Source organism: Peromyscus maniculatus, chromosome 7 (genome assembly GCF_049852395.1).
Source record: "Peromyscus maniculatus bairdii isolate BWxNUB_F1_BW_parent chromosome 7, HU_Pman_BW_mat_3.1, whole genome shotgun sequence".
NCBI lineage: Eukaryota > Metazoa > Chordata > Mammalia > Rodentia > Cricetidae > Peromyscus > Peromyscus maniculatus.
The window spans coordinates 90,097,278-90,111,094 of NC_134858.1; the positions used below are offsets into that span (position 1 = coordinate 90,097,278).

The 13,817-nt window shown below is 42.4% G+C and overlaps 1 protein-coding gene across 2 annotated transcripts in view; it reads left to right on the forward strand.

The window, feature by feature from the left end:
• Positions 1-13,817, forward strand: part of Plod2 (procollagen-lysine,2-oxoglutarate 5-dioxygenase 2) — a 91,229-nt gene that overhangs the window by 364 nt on the left and 77,048 nt on the right. The window lies entirely within an intron of this gene.

The window sequence follows — 13,817 nt, forward strand, 5'->3', positions numbered from 1 at the left end:
CGGGACCTAACCGCGGGGGCTCCATGCTTTCGGATGGACGGTGACTGTCTTTGCAGCGCCCCGGGAAGCCCCCGCCATCCTGCCTCTGCCCCTAAACCGCGCTCGGGACCAGGCTGCGGGCGGACCCACTGCGCGCCCACCCACTCCTCCTGGTCCACTCTGGGACGCAGAGTCAGGCGTCCCCGAGCTCTGGCCCTGGCCGGTGTTCGGAAGCTGAGCTAAAACTAGTAGTTGGAGGCAAGATCGTGTGAACAGAACTTTCTGGGTTCAGCCAGAGGAGAGCCCCGCCGCCTATTTGTCTAAACAGGACTTTGCTGCGCTTTATCGCGCAGGGGAGTTCTTTCAGCGGTTTCCACTTTGGGGCCCTGGGCTCAACTCCCTGGAACTGAGCCTTGGGTTTAAATGACCTGATGTACCGTTAGTGGGTGGATGCGATAACTTTGCTTTCTTCAGTAACTAGTTGGATCCTTTTCTGCTGCAACCTAAGCCTACGAGCGAGCAAGCATTTCTAATCTCGGGATTCCAATTTCAGAGGGTGACATTTGGCACAAGTTCAGTTGGTCTGTGTAACCATCGTTTTGTCTTCCTCTTCGGGCAATTCATGAAACTTAAGCGCTTAACAGCTTCTGGTTCTGTGGAACACTGCTTGCTTTGTTGGTTGCAGAAATGTGTGCCTTTATTCTATCAGTCACAGGGAAATCTGAACCCGCATGATTATTCTGAATTTGAGCTAAATTTAATCACACATCAAAAGCATTTCTTTTAGCATAACACTCGAGAACCACACAGATAAATGCAAATAGAGACATAAAGTGTAAAAACTTACCTTGAAAATTTTCTTTGTTAAAACACCCAAATAAGCTTTTATTGATAAATAAAAGTAACCTCGAGGACTTGCTAATTTCAGAGTTTGGCTCCAGAATTCTTTGTGTTTTATTCCACTTGGATGCCACCTCTCACTTTTTACAGAGGATATCCGTGCCAGGCTGCTACCTTTAAATTTGTCGTCAAAAACCACCTCCTTCCCTGTGCAAACTTTTAAGTTTCCTGGAATCAGATGTTAAGTGTTTTATGGGTTGTCACATCAGAGGAAGGGAATTTCAGATACGAATGTTTTCCGTATAAAATCCAGGGTTGACTTCTGAGACTTGGTGTCTGTGGTAGGTGGGCACAGAGTTCCGTTATGAGCTAAAGGTTGGGAATGTTAGTGTGTACTAATGGAGCCAGCAGGGCAGTAACCAATCTGGTTACATACAAAGGTAGATGGTCTTACATGTTCTGTGATAAGCTAATAAATGAAGAAGATACATTGTTTGGTAATTTTGTCAGATTTATCAGCTGTGGTTAATTTTTATCCCTGAGGTGGTACACCTGAAAATTACTACATAAATATGGAAATAATCTTTAAGGTGTAAGTTGTCTAGATTAGTAGGCCTTCAGGAAGAGTACCAATCACCTCTGACCCCATTATTTGTCAGTGTGTCCCAGCTAGTCCGTAAAAAGTGTATTCAGAGCTGGGGAGATGGCTGGGTTGGCAAAGTACTTGTCCTGAAAGTGTGAGGATCTGAGTTTGGATCCCCAGGTCCACTTTACGGTTGGGGTGGTGGCCTGTGCTTGTAATCTCATTGACGGTGAGATCATAGGCAGATCCGTGGAGCTGACAGGCTGGCCAGCTAGTGTAGCATGCCTGGTGAAGATACATGCTAATGAGAGACCCTGTGTGAAACAGGTGGCTGGTACCTGAGGAGTGACTCCCGAGATTGTCTTCATACCTTCACAAGGCACACCCTCCCACACAGAAGGAATGGATTCTCTCAGCATTTCTTGGCTCTATCAATAGTTTGGGCCGTACCCCTTTGCTCCTGGTGGCTGTCCTATGCATTACAATATTACCTGTGTCCTTGACCTCTACCCACTAGTTGCCCTTAGCACTCAGCTCTGGATGTGAGAACAAAAGAAATCTTCAAAACAGCAAAAGGTCAGTCTCCTGAAAGGCAAATGGTCCACACTGGAGAATCTGGGCAAGATAATTAGGTGTCCCAGAGGCAGCATGGCTTAATGGTATCGGGAGAATAGTTGCTCCTCCTCTGCCCTTTCATTTATTTTTGAGAGTTTTTCTGGAACTCCTGGGCTCCTGTGATCCTCTCACATCAGCCTCCTGAGTAGCTGGGATTACAGGCTTCACCCCTTGCCTGGCAGGATTTTTTTTTTTTTGGAAAGCAATTTTTTCTAAGAATTTTCCACTGTTAAAGCGAATGTACTTTTGGAATAGGTTTCCTGCTTTGGGATGTGTGCTCAACAGTTGGGAATGTCCTACTTGTTACAGCAACTGAAAGGTCTGCTGCCCCGAGTGCCTTTTGGCTGCCCCTGTATTCCAGAACAAGAGAGAATGTAGACACTATCTCAATGAAAAGCATCATTTGTACTCATTTGTCCTTGAAACATTTGTCAGAATTCTCTTTCATGGAGCTTTCCCAGGCGGAGCTCTTCAGTCCAGTTCATGTGTCGATGCTTCTTTCTGTACTCCATGCCTTCTAGATGAGAGGAGAGGAGTGAGTTCCTGCCAAGCCTTTGCAGTCTGGGTGCTAGACCTGGATCCAGACTGGTGTGTCGCTTTAGAGGCACCTTGACTGTTTCATGAACTAAATTGGGCAAAGACCAAGTTTGAAGCAAAATCGAAGGAAATGGTTTCAGACATTTCTGTTAAGACTAGTATTTTTCAATGATGTCCATTTATAAGCTCTTTAACTTGCTATGTTGAGTTCGAGGAAGACAGAAAAGGCTTGTTCCGATCTGCTGATGCAAACCAGCAATTTACAGGGTGGAGAGGGGAAAGCGAGTCCCTGGAGAGGCTGTGGGGAGGGAAGGAGGGAAACTCCTCTGTACTTTCAGTCTGTCTGTCTGTCTGTCTGTCTTCTCTGTAGTTCTCCAAGGCAGTCTAGAACATAGGATATTCCTCTCCTGGCTGTCTTTCATTTTTGTTTTTCTTCTTTTATAACTTTTTAATATGGTTGGTTTATGTAGCTCAAACCTGTTTTGCTTTGTGTTTATGATTTAATGACTTATAGATTACATTCTTCAGAATGTAGGCCTGGCCCCTTTGACCACAAAGAGATTCACCGTTTATTTTGTTAAGCTGAAGGTCTCCTTTAAGAATTATGAAAAGTAGTATGCAGCCAGTGAGGTTAGTAGCTTTTTTTTCCAGGCCGTCACCTAACTTGGCCGATCGTTTTTTTCTCCCTCAGGTACCCTTGCTACCAAGACTGAGCACTGTAACTGTGTCCTGTCAGCCAGGACCTTGTTTCCAAGTCACTGTTGATGGGTCTTCTCCACAGCTCATGTTTTCTCCCGATTTCTCTTATAAAAGGTGGTGCAGACGGTGTTCCTCTCGGGTGCTTGTGTGCCACAGTCCGTTATAGGGCGAGAATTGAGATTGGAGATGGTCCACACCTCCCACAAGGCCACTGGGGAGCAATAAGAGAGCGTGTACCCTTTCTCCGGGCTGTTTCTGTTTCTCCGTGCCCTTCCTGCCTTCATTATCGCTCTGCTGGGTACGGGGAAAGAAAATAGCAGCTGGGCTTCAGTGGCTTAGAGAGAGGGATGTTTAACAGGAAAAGCATGCTGTTCGTAGGTTATGTACATACTGGTATATGTGCAAGACTATCCCCTCAGCCAAGGGATAGACTACCAACCATAGGCCGGATCTGTAAGGTGAAACCTGGCTATGTGTTTTTGTACGACCTTCCAGCAAACAGACTTCACACTTTCGGATGGATGGGAAAGATCAGAAGAAAAGTAGTATATCATGGCATGTGAAAACTTTATGAGCTAGAGGCTGTATTGGCTGCAGTCACATTCGTGTGCTGGCATGTTGTCTGTGGTGGTATTCGTGTTCCCAGGCCGAGCTGAGTAGTTCCACCCAGGTGGAACTGAGGACGCAGACTAAAATGTTCACCGTCTTGCCCTGTGCAGCTCCTGGCCGAAGGAGATGACATTCTCATTGAAGCTGTAACACATGTCGATTGCTCCTCTCTTGGAAAGAGCCACATTTGGGACAGTAGCAGCTGGCTCTGGGCATGGCAGAGGCCTGGTTTTCATTTTAGAGGTTGCCAGTGATTTCTGCCGTTTTTGAAATACAACACTTGAATCTTAACTAGATATATACTTTGGTGTAAATACTGTTTATGTAGTCAAAGACCAAACAACTTTACTTTGGCCAGATGGGAAGGAGATGCATTTTTCTTTTCTTTAGGGTTATTTATATTCTAGAAATTTGTTCAAGGACCCTGGTGATTCACTTTGGCTTAGTTCTTTGAGTGAAATAATTAGTACATTTGTTGTTCAGAATTTTTAGTCTCCTGTAACTGTAACAGTAAATCAGGCTAACGGAGAAGGTGGTATATTTTCAAGTGACTTGAACTGTTTTGTGTGTGTATTTTATTTTATTTTTTTCTCTGTGAACACACTATACAGGAGTGATTTCCAAAGCTATTGAGATTGTAGTTAGCCCCGAATAGTTACTCGGAGTAGTAGAATGTGGACAGTGTCACTGTACTGAAAGCTCGGTTTGTTAGGCAATTGCTGACATTGCTGACATTCCCCCGAGCTGTTAAATTAGTACCCTGCTAAGGGGCTCACAAAGAGACTTTTTATACTTGCAACACTTCATAATTTCAAAATGTAACTTCAGATGAGTTACCGTTTATGTAAAAAAGGTGGTTTAAACTTAAAAGACAGTAACTTCATGTAAGTTTTACTATTTTTCATTCAGGATAACTTCACTTGGACTGGAGATATGTTATTTTCATGCAGACAAGTAGATTTCCTTTCTATAACATTATGAATATCCTTATTTTAAAAATTCATTCAAGCCAGAGCAATTATGGATTTATCTGTGTGACTCATGAGTTGCAACAATGTCCTCAAAATAGCAAGAGTCTTGCATTCCTGTTACCATAGGAGTTTTCTTACACTTCTTGAAGGAGAGGTGATTACGTGCAGAGCGACCTATGGGGAGTCAGTTTGTTAGTCCTGTATAGTACACTGTGTAGTACACTACACTGCTACCAGAACTTTCACTTAATGTCTAGTCTGTTGCCCAGCCAGTGAGATGTCTCTATAAGGAGGCCATGGGCAGTCTTTACTCATCATTTCCAGAGCGGCCAACACTGAAATCCTCCCTTTCCCTGCTCTTTTTGATTGCCACTTCTCAAAAAATACCCGCATCTTCGCCAGTTTCTGAGTGACAGGGAGACTCCCCGCATTGCCAGGACAGGGAGAGCTCTTGCCCTGGAGTAGCCATCTCTTCTGTCTGCGGATTTCTGTTCCTGAAGGACAGACAGCTGTACGGAAGAGTCTTCGCCAGAGGTGAAAACAGACCAACCAACCACCACATTTCACATTTTTATGCAACCTACAGAACATGATTATCACTATCAACAGTCCCAGCGATGATTTTCAGTTAACATACAGTCATATGTGGGCCCAAATGTGGGCTTGTCAGGAGGTGTTTCTGTCAAATTAGGTTGGGAGTTTCTTAAGTAGGCCAGACTTAAAATTACATCTCATTTGTTGTATTGATTATTTATTGATTTTAGTATTGCTTAGCTTATTGTTGGATGCATACGCCATCTATTTATTATGTTAACTTACTTTGGGCTTATTTGCTTATTAGGGTTGCCTGTCAAATGTTGCTGAGGACTCCTCCGTCTGCTGTTCAGTTTTAAGGTTTCTTCAAAAAGCAGCGTGAAAGAGGCTTTTCATTTGATTTCACTATTATGGTTATGTTCCACACAGGTGAACTTTTTTGTTTTTGTTTTAAATAAATGAGCTTTCAAATATGTGATTTTTGTGTTTTGAAGAGGAGGAGGGCCTATGTAGCTCAGCCTGGCTTCAAACATATTCCTCCTGCCTCAGCCTCTGGGGTTGTAGTATGAACCATCATATCCACCTCAGCACAGACAGTTCTTATGCTCTTACCCTCACTGTCCCAGACACTAAGATACACATAAGATATTAAATATGGGCTAGGTCACAAACCCTCTCACATGGGACCACCCCCTCCCCACCCCATTTTCTCATCCCCATTCTGGAACTGCCAGGGAGGGCTGACAGGCAAGTGCTGCTTCCTAGATCCCCACAGATGAAGTCTCCACTCCCACTGGTCTCTCCCTCACAGCTCTCCTACAAGCTAATCCTTCTCTTTACATTTACAGATAACTTGGACTGCAGGGGTGTTGCAGACAGCAAAACTATCTCATGACATTCAACTATAGCCATTGTCACACAGATGACCCTTATCCAGGAATGCCCTAGGGACCTTATAAACATTTTCCTCAGAAATGCAAGCAAGGATTTCCCTGGTTCTCACTGTGTGATGTCAGATGACCTTGGGCCTACTTTCTTGGGTACAACACCTCCCCTCTCCCAATTGTCTCACCAGGGACCTTAAAATAACCATCTCTGCTCTTTCTGGGCCAGTTGAACTTCCCTTTCACCCCAGTGTCCAGTCCTGTTCTCCAGTAAACTCTTTGCCCGACAATCGGTCCTACTCTTTGCTCTGTTGGGTACCTTTCTTTCCTATAACCAAACAGTGCACAGCATGGTTGACTCTCCTGCAGGCTTAGCAATACATGGAAGAAGTGCGTGGATTCAATCATTGACTAAGTTTCTGATGCTGGAGCATCATTGGTTGGTAGGGGACACACCCAGAAGCCATCCTTTTTCTTTCTAGAGTCCAGGCACATCTCTGCCAAAACTGACTTTGTTTTAGTTAGCTTGGAGCCATAGTTTATATAGGGTTTTAGGGTGATCATTACTTAATACCTGTTGCACAGAGGGGAGCCAGTTATTAGGTACTTTCCTTTTTTTACGGTCACATCTCGCTTAGTAAACTGCTGGTCCTCTTGCCTCTGTCTCCTTAATGCTGGGATTACAGTCCTGTGTCACCATGCATACCTCCTATTTTTGGTGATCTAGATCGAGTCTCAGACAGTTCCTCAAACATTTAAAAACTCTCCTTCTTGGTTCTATAAGTATGGTAAACACCAACAGCTATTGTGTTTTGAAAAATTCTGCAGATAGAGAATTTCAATCATTAACTTTGAAAACCAAGATAACCTGGCTAGCCCACTCTCCCAGGAAGTCTTGCGAGCCCGTGTGCCCAGAGCCGAATGGTTGTTTGTTTGGGATTTTCCAGTCCTGCCCAAGCCAGCTCTGAGGCCTCTTGTCTTCAGAGGTCCCAGCTCCCAGTCCAGCCATGCTGGTATTTCCTGGCTGCCAGCTGGCACTGTGGCTGTGACCAGAATGGGCTGCTCATCCAGGCCCTACTAATTCCTGCCGGCCACTTCTAGAGGACAGTTCTCTTTTTCTTCTTAGTTTAGTTTAGGCAAGGCTGGAATTTTTTAAACAGTGACTTTACTAGGTAACCAAGGGCAAAACAAAACCAAACCCGAATCTGGAAAATCTCCAAAGCAAAGAAATGAACAGACCCATGTAGCAGACAGAGTTCTCAGTGTTTTCTGACCTCGGCGTCCTTAGAGCCTCCTGCTCCTGGCACACTCCTGGTTCTGGAAACTCCTGCCTAACTTTTGTTTTCTACTTCTTTATCTCCTGGTTTTCCCCAGCACAGTATTTCACAGACAGCCGCGTTCCAAGGCAGGAGTCTATGACTGACATTCAAGGTAGACAAGAGCTCATGGACGATCAGATTTGTAACCTCTTGGCCACATGTTAGCATTCCGTTTTCTTCACTAGGAGGAAGAGCTTGTGCTTTTATTCATTTACTTGTTTATTGTACATGTATGAGTCCCCTTTTTCTTTACTAGTTCTTTGAGAGTTTTAAGTCTGTTCATGTTTTGATCATATTCACCTCCTCCACCAACTCTTCCCAGGTGAAACCCCCCTTCCCTACCCACCCAGCTGTGTCCTTTCTTAAAAAAACCCTTCAAGGCTAGTTTGTGCAGTCTAAATATCCTTGGATGTGTGGTCTTCCAGTAGAGCTGGTAAACTAACTCGTATTGCTAAAATTCTAGGTTTTGAGTAGTGATTTGCAATGGCTTTTGTGATTCTATGGTTTACTGCTAATTTAAGTAGCTAAACTATTTTTCCCCTTAATAATGTTTTCTGTTGGTAGCTAACAGTACCACAGTTCTCATTATTTAATACTCTAGGTATGACAGTATTTCAGGGCTCAAATATTTATTCAATGACTTGTTTTGTGCTTTGTGTGGAGGGAAGGAAAAAATAACACAAACAAACCCACCATAGATCAGTTCTTTTGTACACTGCAATTGTAGGATTCATGATAGGAAATAATTCACATGTAAAGCTGTAGAAATCAAAGAGCCTTGAGGAGGAATCCTGGGGAAGAGAGTAGACAGCTGGCGCCAGGAGGCAGGGATCTGAGAGCCCTTCCTTCCTTCTGCAGCCTGAGCCCTCACACCCCCGGCACACTTGATTTGCAGTGTATGATCTTGCTGTCCCTGACACTTGATACATCTTGAATTTTAATGTAGGATGAGTGGCAGAAACCAACTACTGCCAGAATCAGGAAAGAGGCCTCGGGAAACTTAACTATTATTTTATTAGGCCACGGAGAACAGAGATACACAGTGGTCTTGTATTTTGAAATTTGTGTTTGCTCTTAGTTATTGTATCTCACATGGGATTTGACTGAAACTTGATGTGGCTTTTTTCTTAATGAGCGTTTGATTTAGAGGTAAGATAATAATGCCAACAATAACTAGAATTAAATTTACATTTTAAAATGATCCAAATGTCTCATGAGAGAGGAAAACAGTCTAGTGTTTATATGAAGCTATTTCTGTCTTCTCAGAGGAATCCGAGAATCCAGTACATTTAAATATTGTAAAGCTTTCTAAAAGAACTGTATATTCTGTTGCTTCCTTCCTATTTAAATGTATAAATTAACAAAGATGTTGCTGGTAACTGTGGAATGGTTAAAAGTCAGCCTATGTAGTGTACAGTATTTAAAAATTGACGCTCTTCAGTTTGTTACTGAAATAGATTTGTCCTGTAGTTTTAAAATATGATGGCATTTAGTGAGCTAGAATCATATGTTCAAAAGAAATCACTTTATAGAAGAAAAGTGCAGGTGTGTGTGTGTGTGCATGCTTTTGTGTGTGTGTGTGTGTGTGTGTGTGTGTGTGTGTGTGTGTGTGTGTGTGTGCTCGCCTCTGTGCCTGTGCTCACAAGTGTACGTGCCTGCTCGCATGTGCTCTTAGCTAGAGATCGCCCTTAAGCCTGTGGAATGGAGTGACCTGAGCATGCCTTCTCTGACCTGTTGCTGGATTGCTGTCTCAGCAGTATTTGTTCTTCCTGTTTGCCCTTCCAGAACCGAATGTTATCTAGTGAGTGGTACAATCCTACTGATAATCCTAGGCAGATTTCTTTTTCTTTTCTTTCTTTGTCTGGGACTATTTTAGGTACTGTTTTCAAAAGGACCACACTAACCTCCCACAGTTAGAGACCAAACTTAAGGTTTTGCTCTTGCTAGGCAAGTGCTCTACCAGTGAACGAAACTCCCAACTCTCCAAAATGACTTTAGGTAAATGAAAGGGAGAAGTTCAAACAGGACAACTGGGAGGAACAAGTGTACATTTTGAAAAAGCAAAATTGCTTTTGTTGCGATACTCTCAAATTGCAAAAGCATTCGTCTTGAGTACTGGGGAATTAACCGTGATTTGTTGAGTAAGCAGATAAACCTTAGTAATTATTTGTCCCAGAATATTAAAGAAACATCTAATTTATTAAAATGCTAAACTCTTTTGTGTATAGGTGTGCACGCACATTTACACATGTATGCGTTCACGTGAATGTGGGTACACATGAGCGTGTATATGTGTGTGTGTGAATGGCAGAGATTGAGGCTGGGCATCATCCTAGGTCTCTCTGCACTTTATTCATTGAGAGTTCTCCCTGAACCCAGTGCTCCAGTACTTTAGCCAGTTAGCTTGCCCTTAGGATTTCCCTGTCTTTCTTTAAGATTATTATTATTAAAATAAATTTAAATTTTCCTTGGGATTATAATCTTGGAATTACTCACACACCATGTACTCAGTTTTTTTTTTTTTTGTTTTTTGTTTTTTTGGTTTTTTGAGACAGGGTTTCTCTGTGTACCTTTGTGCCTTTTCCTGGAACTCACTTGGTAGTCTAGACTGGCCTCGAACTCACAGAGATCCACCTGGCGTACTCAGTTTTTAATATGGATGCTGAGTATCTAAATTCTGGTCCTCAAGTTTGGGGGCAAGCCCTTTATCTATTGAGCTATCACCCCAGCCACCAGTTAACTAAACTTCATATTTCTAAGTATTGCGTATTTGATGTTCTTATATTCTTCAAGTGTAAGCATTTTCCCCTACAGGGTGTCAGTCCTAAATAGCTAAGCTCATCATGTAAATCAGTTAATGGGTCAGTTATCTGACATATCTGGCATATGATGATGTGGGTAGGATTAGATGCTCCTGGCTGAAGGACTAGTGTTTTAAAACACACACCAGCTAACGGAAGCCATCACTGATAATGTGTTTTCTTTCTTATAACTAGTCTTGAATTCTGTGTGAGCAGCTCGGTGTTAAGAGTGCTTGACTATCATGTTCAAGGACCTGTGTTCAATCCCTAATACGGAAAATGAAAGGAAACAAATTCCTCATAGGTATACGTGCATTTTCCTCAGTAGTCATAATCACCCACATGTGAATTAACTGAAGAGTATATTTGAGTTTTAGAAAAACCTTTTGAAACATACTCATGTGAAGAGGTGATAGAGGAGAGGCAGAGAAATTGCTTTCAAGCGTGGAAGAAAATTACAAAGTATGTGATCTGAAAGGGTACAGACAATTAATAAAAAATGTTAATCAGAATCCATTGATAGGCACTGGCATTGGAGGTATTTTGATTACTAAGTAGGACCTTTAATTCTGTCCAAAGTAGAAATATGTTTTGAATAGTTTCACTGTAGGAGTTTATCTAGGTTATGCTAATTGATGTTATGGCATTTTATATGGACCATATTGGAAGGACTGTTCCCACTGTTCTTGCTAGACCATCGTGCATTCAGCTTGTGGTTTCCTGTGGGTGGACTCTGGCAGTACACACACACACACACACACACACACACACACTTGCAGGAAATCAGCTGGCTTCTTCCATGATTAGCAGAGATGGAGAAGTGTAGATATTATCAACTGTACACGGATGTTCCATGAGCAGGGTGCTGATACACATGTCTCTTGTTACTTCTGATGATGAATTGAATTGTAAGTCTGTTCTGCTGTGAATGACCTGAATAGCTGTATTAATTCCACTTTCATTCTGTTTAACATTACAATGAGTTTAAATACGGCATTACTTTCTTTTGAAATACTAAGAGAAATGTAGAAGGAATAGAGAAGAGTGTGCTTGCTTTCTGAGAACAGCCAGAGAAGGTTAAACATGGAACTCTGATAAGACGCCAAACTGCCAGTTAAAAGTAGCTATGATGTTGCCTCTGATACTGGGATACATGATACATTTGAAAGCCAAAGGCTTACAAATTCCTTACATAGTAACTGTGAAAGATAGATGATGTGGAAACAATGTGTAGGGCAGTAGTTAAGAGGATAAAGCCTTTGAATGAAAACAGAGACTTAAGGTATCACACATTAGCAGATTATCCTCCCAACAAGCTACTTATCCTCTCTGAATTTATAATAGTTCTCTAATAGTAATGTTGCTACCTAGGCAGTTATTTGAATATTAAATATGATAATACCTGTAAAAGAAGCCAGCCTACAAATAGAAATTGCCCAATTTGTGCTATTACATTTGTGCAATTTTAAGAAGTATAAATCTAGTTAGCATTTTTAACTTGGACCCTAAAATAGTGGAATTACTCTTCTGTTCAGATAAGGGGAGAAATAAAGGATTTCAGTGGGTTTTAACAGCTGAGTTGTAAAGACAGTACAAGTTCCTAGGGACTTAAAGGAAACAAATGATAAATCATACAGTGTAGATTTAATCCCAGCACTCGGGAGGCAGAGGCAGGCGGATCTCTGTGAGTTTGAGGCCAGCCTGGGCTACCAAGTGAGTTCCAGGAAAGGTACAAAGCTACGCAGAGAAACCCTGTCTCGAAAAACAACAACAACAACAACAAAAAACTTAAATATTTCCTCATTCTTCTGATGTATTTTTTTTTCTTTCTAAGCCCAGATTTCCTTGGAAGCTGTGATCATGAATCTATGATTCACCTGTCCCCTTCTGAGTCCCCCAGACTCCTCTGATTAGTCCAGGTACTCAGACACGTTCCAGCCACTCCCTTGTCATCTCTGCTTTTCTAGTCTTCGGTAGAAGTGTGTGCACCAGTTATTAAAGGGCTCAGGCAGGTACGGGCCTTAAATACATGATCGGAAGCTATGACTCTGAATTCATCTTTGCTGCTGTTTCTCAGAAATCTCTTCTCAAGGAGGTTCTAGATCAGATCCATTTTCTCTGTCCCTGAATTCACCTCACAGCTTTCTCCACTGTACTCTAGGCTGCAGAGTCAAATCTCTCCTGTTTATGGGATTTCAGAAAAGTCAAATCGTGTTAGGTTTTCAGAATCAGGGAATTTTACCTGAAATCCATTTTTCTTGTCTTGGTGGGGAGAGAAGAAAAGGGGGAAAGGAGAAGGGAAGGGAGAGAAGGAGGAGGGAGAGAGGGACAGGCAGTTAGGCAGGCACACAGACAGACAGATTGACTGACAGAGACACCCCAGAGCTTCCCACAGGACACAGGACTGCTAGGGGATTTGGGGGGAGGAATGCAGTGTGCTGCTGTTCCCTGCCTTCACTCTTTGACACTTTGTGTCCCTGCACTGGGCACAGGTCATAGAAAGAGATAACCATAATGTTGCAGAATATTTATTTACACTGTATGAAGATGTGTCACTGTGACTGGTTCAATAAAGAGCTGAATGGCCAATAGCTAGACATGAAGACGTTAGGCGGAGCTTCCGGGGACAGATAGAGATCAGGGAAGAAGAAAGGCAGAGTTGCCAGCCAGATGTTGAAGAAGCAAGATGGGCAGTACAGAGTAAAGGTAACTGAGCCACGTCATAGAATGTAGATTAAAAGACATGGGTTAATTTAAGTTATAAGAGCTACTTAGAAACAAGAAACAAGCCTAAGCTATAGCTGAGCTTTCATAATAAGTCTGTGGGTTTTTTTTTTTTTTTTTTTTTTTGTGAGCTGGTGGCCCAAATTAAAATCTGGCTACACCATAATGTTTCTTACTATGCTGCTCTTGACCTCTCTCAAGCCCAGTGGCTCTGGAGCAGAAGATATTCTCCTTATGGATATTTGATAATGTATGTAGATGCTCTGTTACAAGTAGTAGGTGCTGCTGCAGTCTTGTGGATAGACTTTGGTGAGTGGGTGAGTGAATGGGGGTATGCTACATGGTACAGCATGGTTCCCAAGGAAGAATTACCTGCTCTGATTGGCAGTTCTGCTGAGTTTAAGGAAAGACTCATTATCTTAGCTCATTCCTGATTATACAGCCTGCATCCTGTACTTCTCATGATTCTGAGTATATCCATATTCCCTCAGTATTCGCAGTGGATTCTTAGTTGTCAGCCACATCTACTTTTACCTATACCCACTTTTGGTCATATTTCCAGGGCCCTGGCTTTTAAAATCCTACTTAGCAATTCTGTTAGTACATCCATGGAACAATTTTTGATGGCATTTTATCACTCTATTCTATAAAAATCATCTTACTAGAAGTGGAAGCCTTCTTAGAAAAAGAGTATTTTACTATATTCTCCCTGGGGTCCTCCA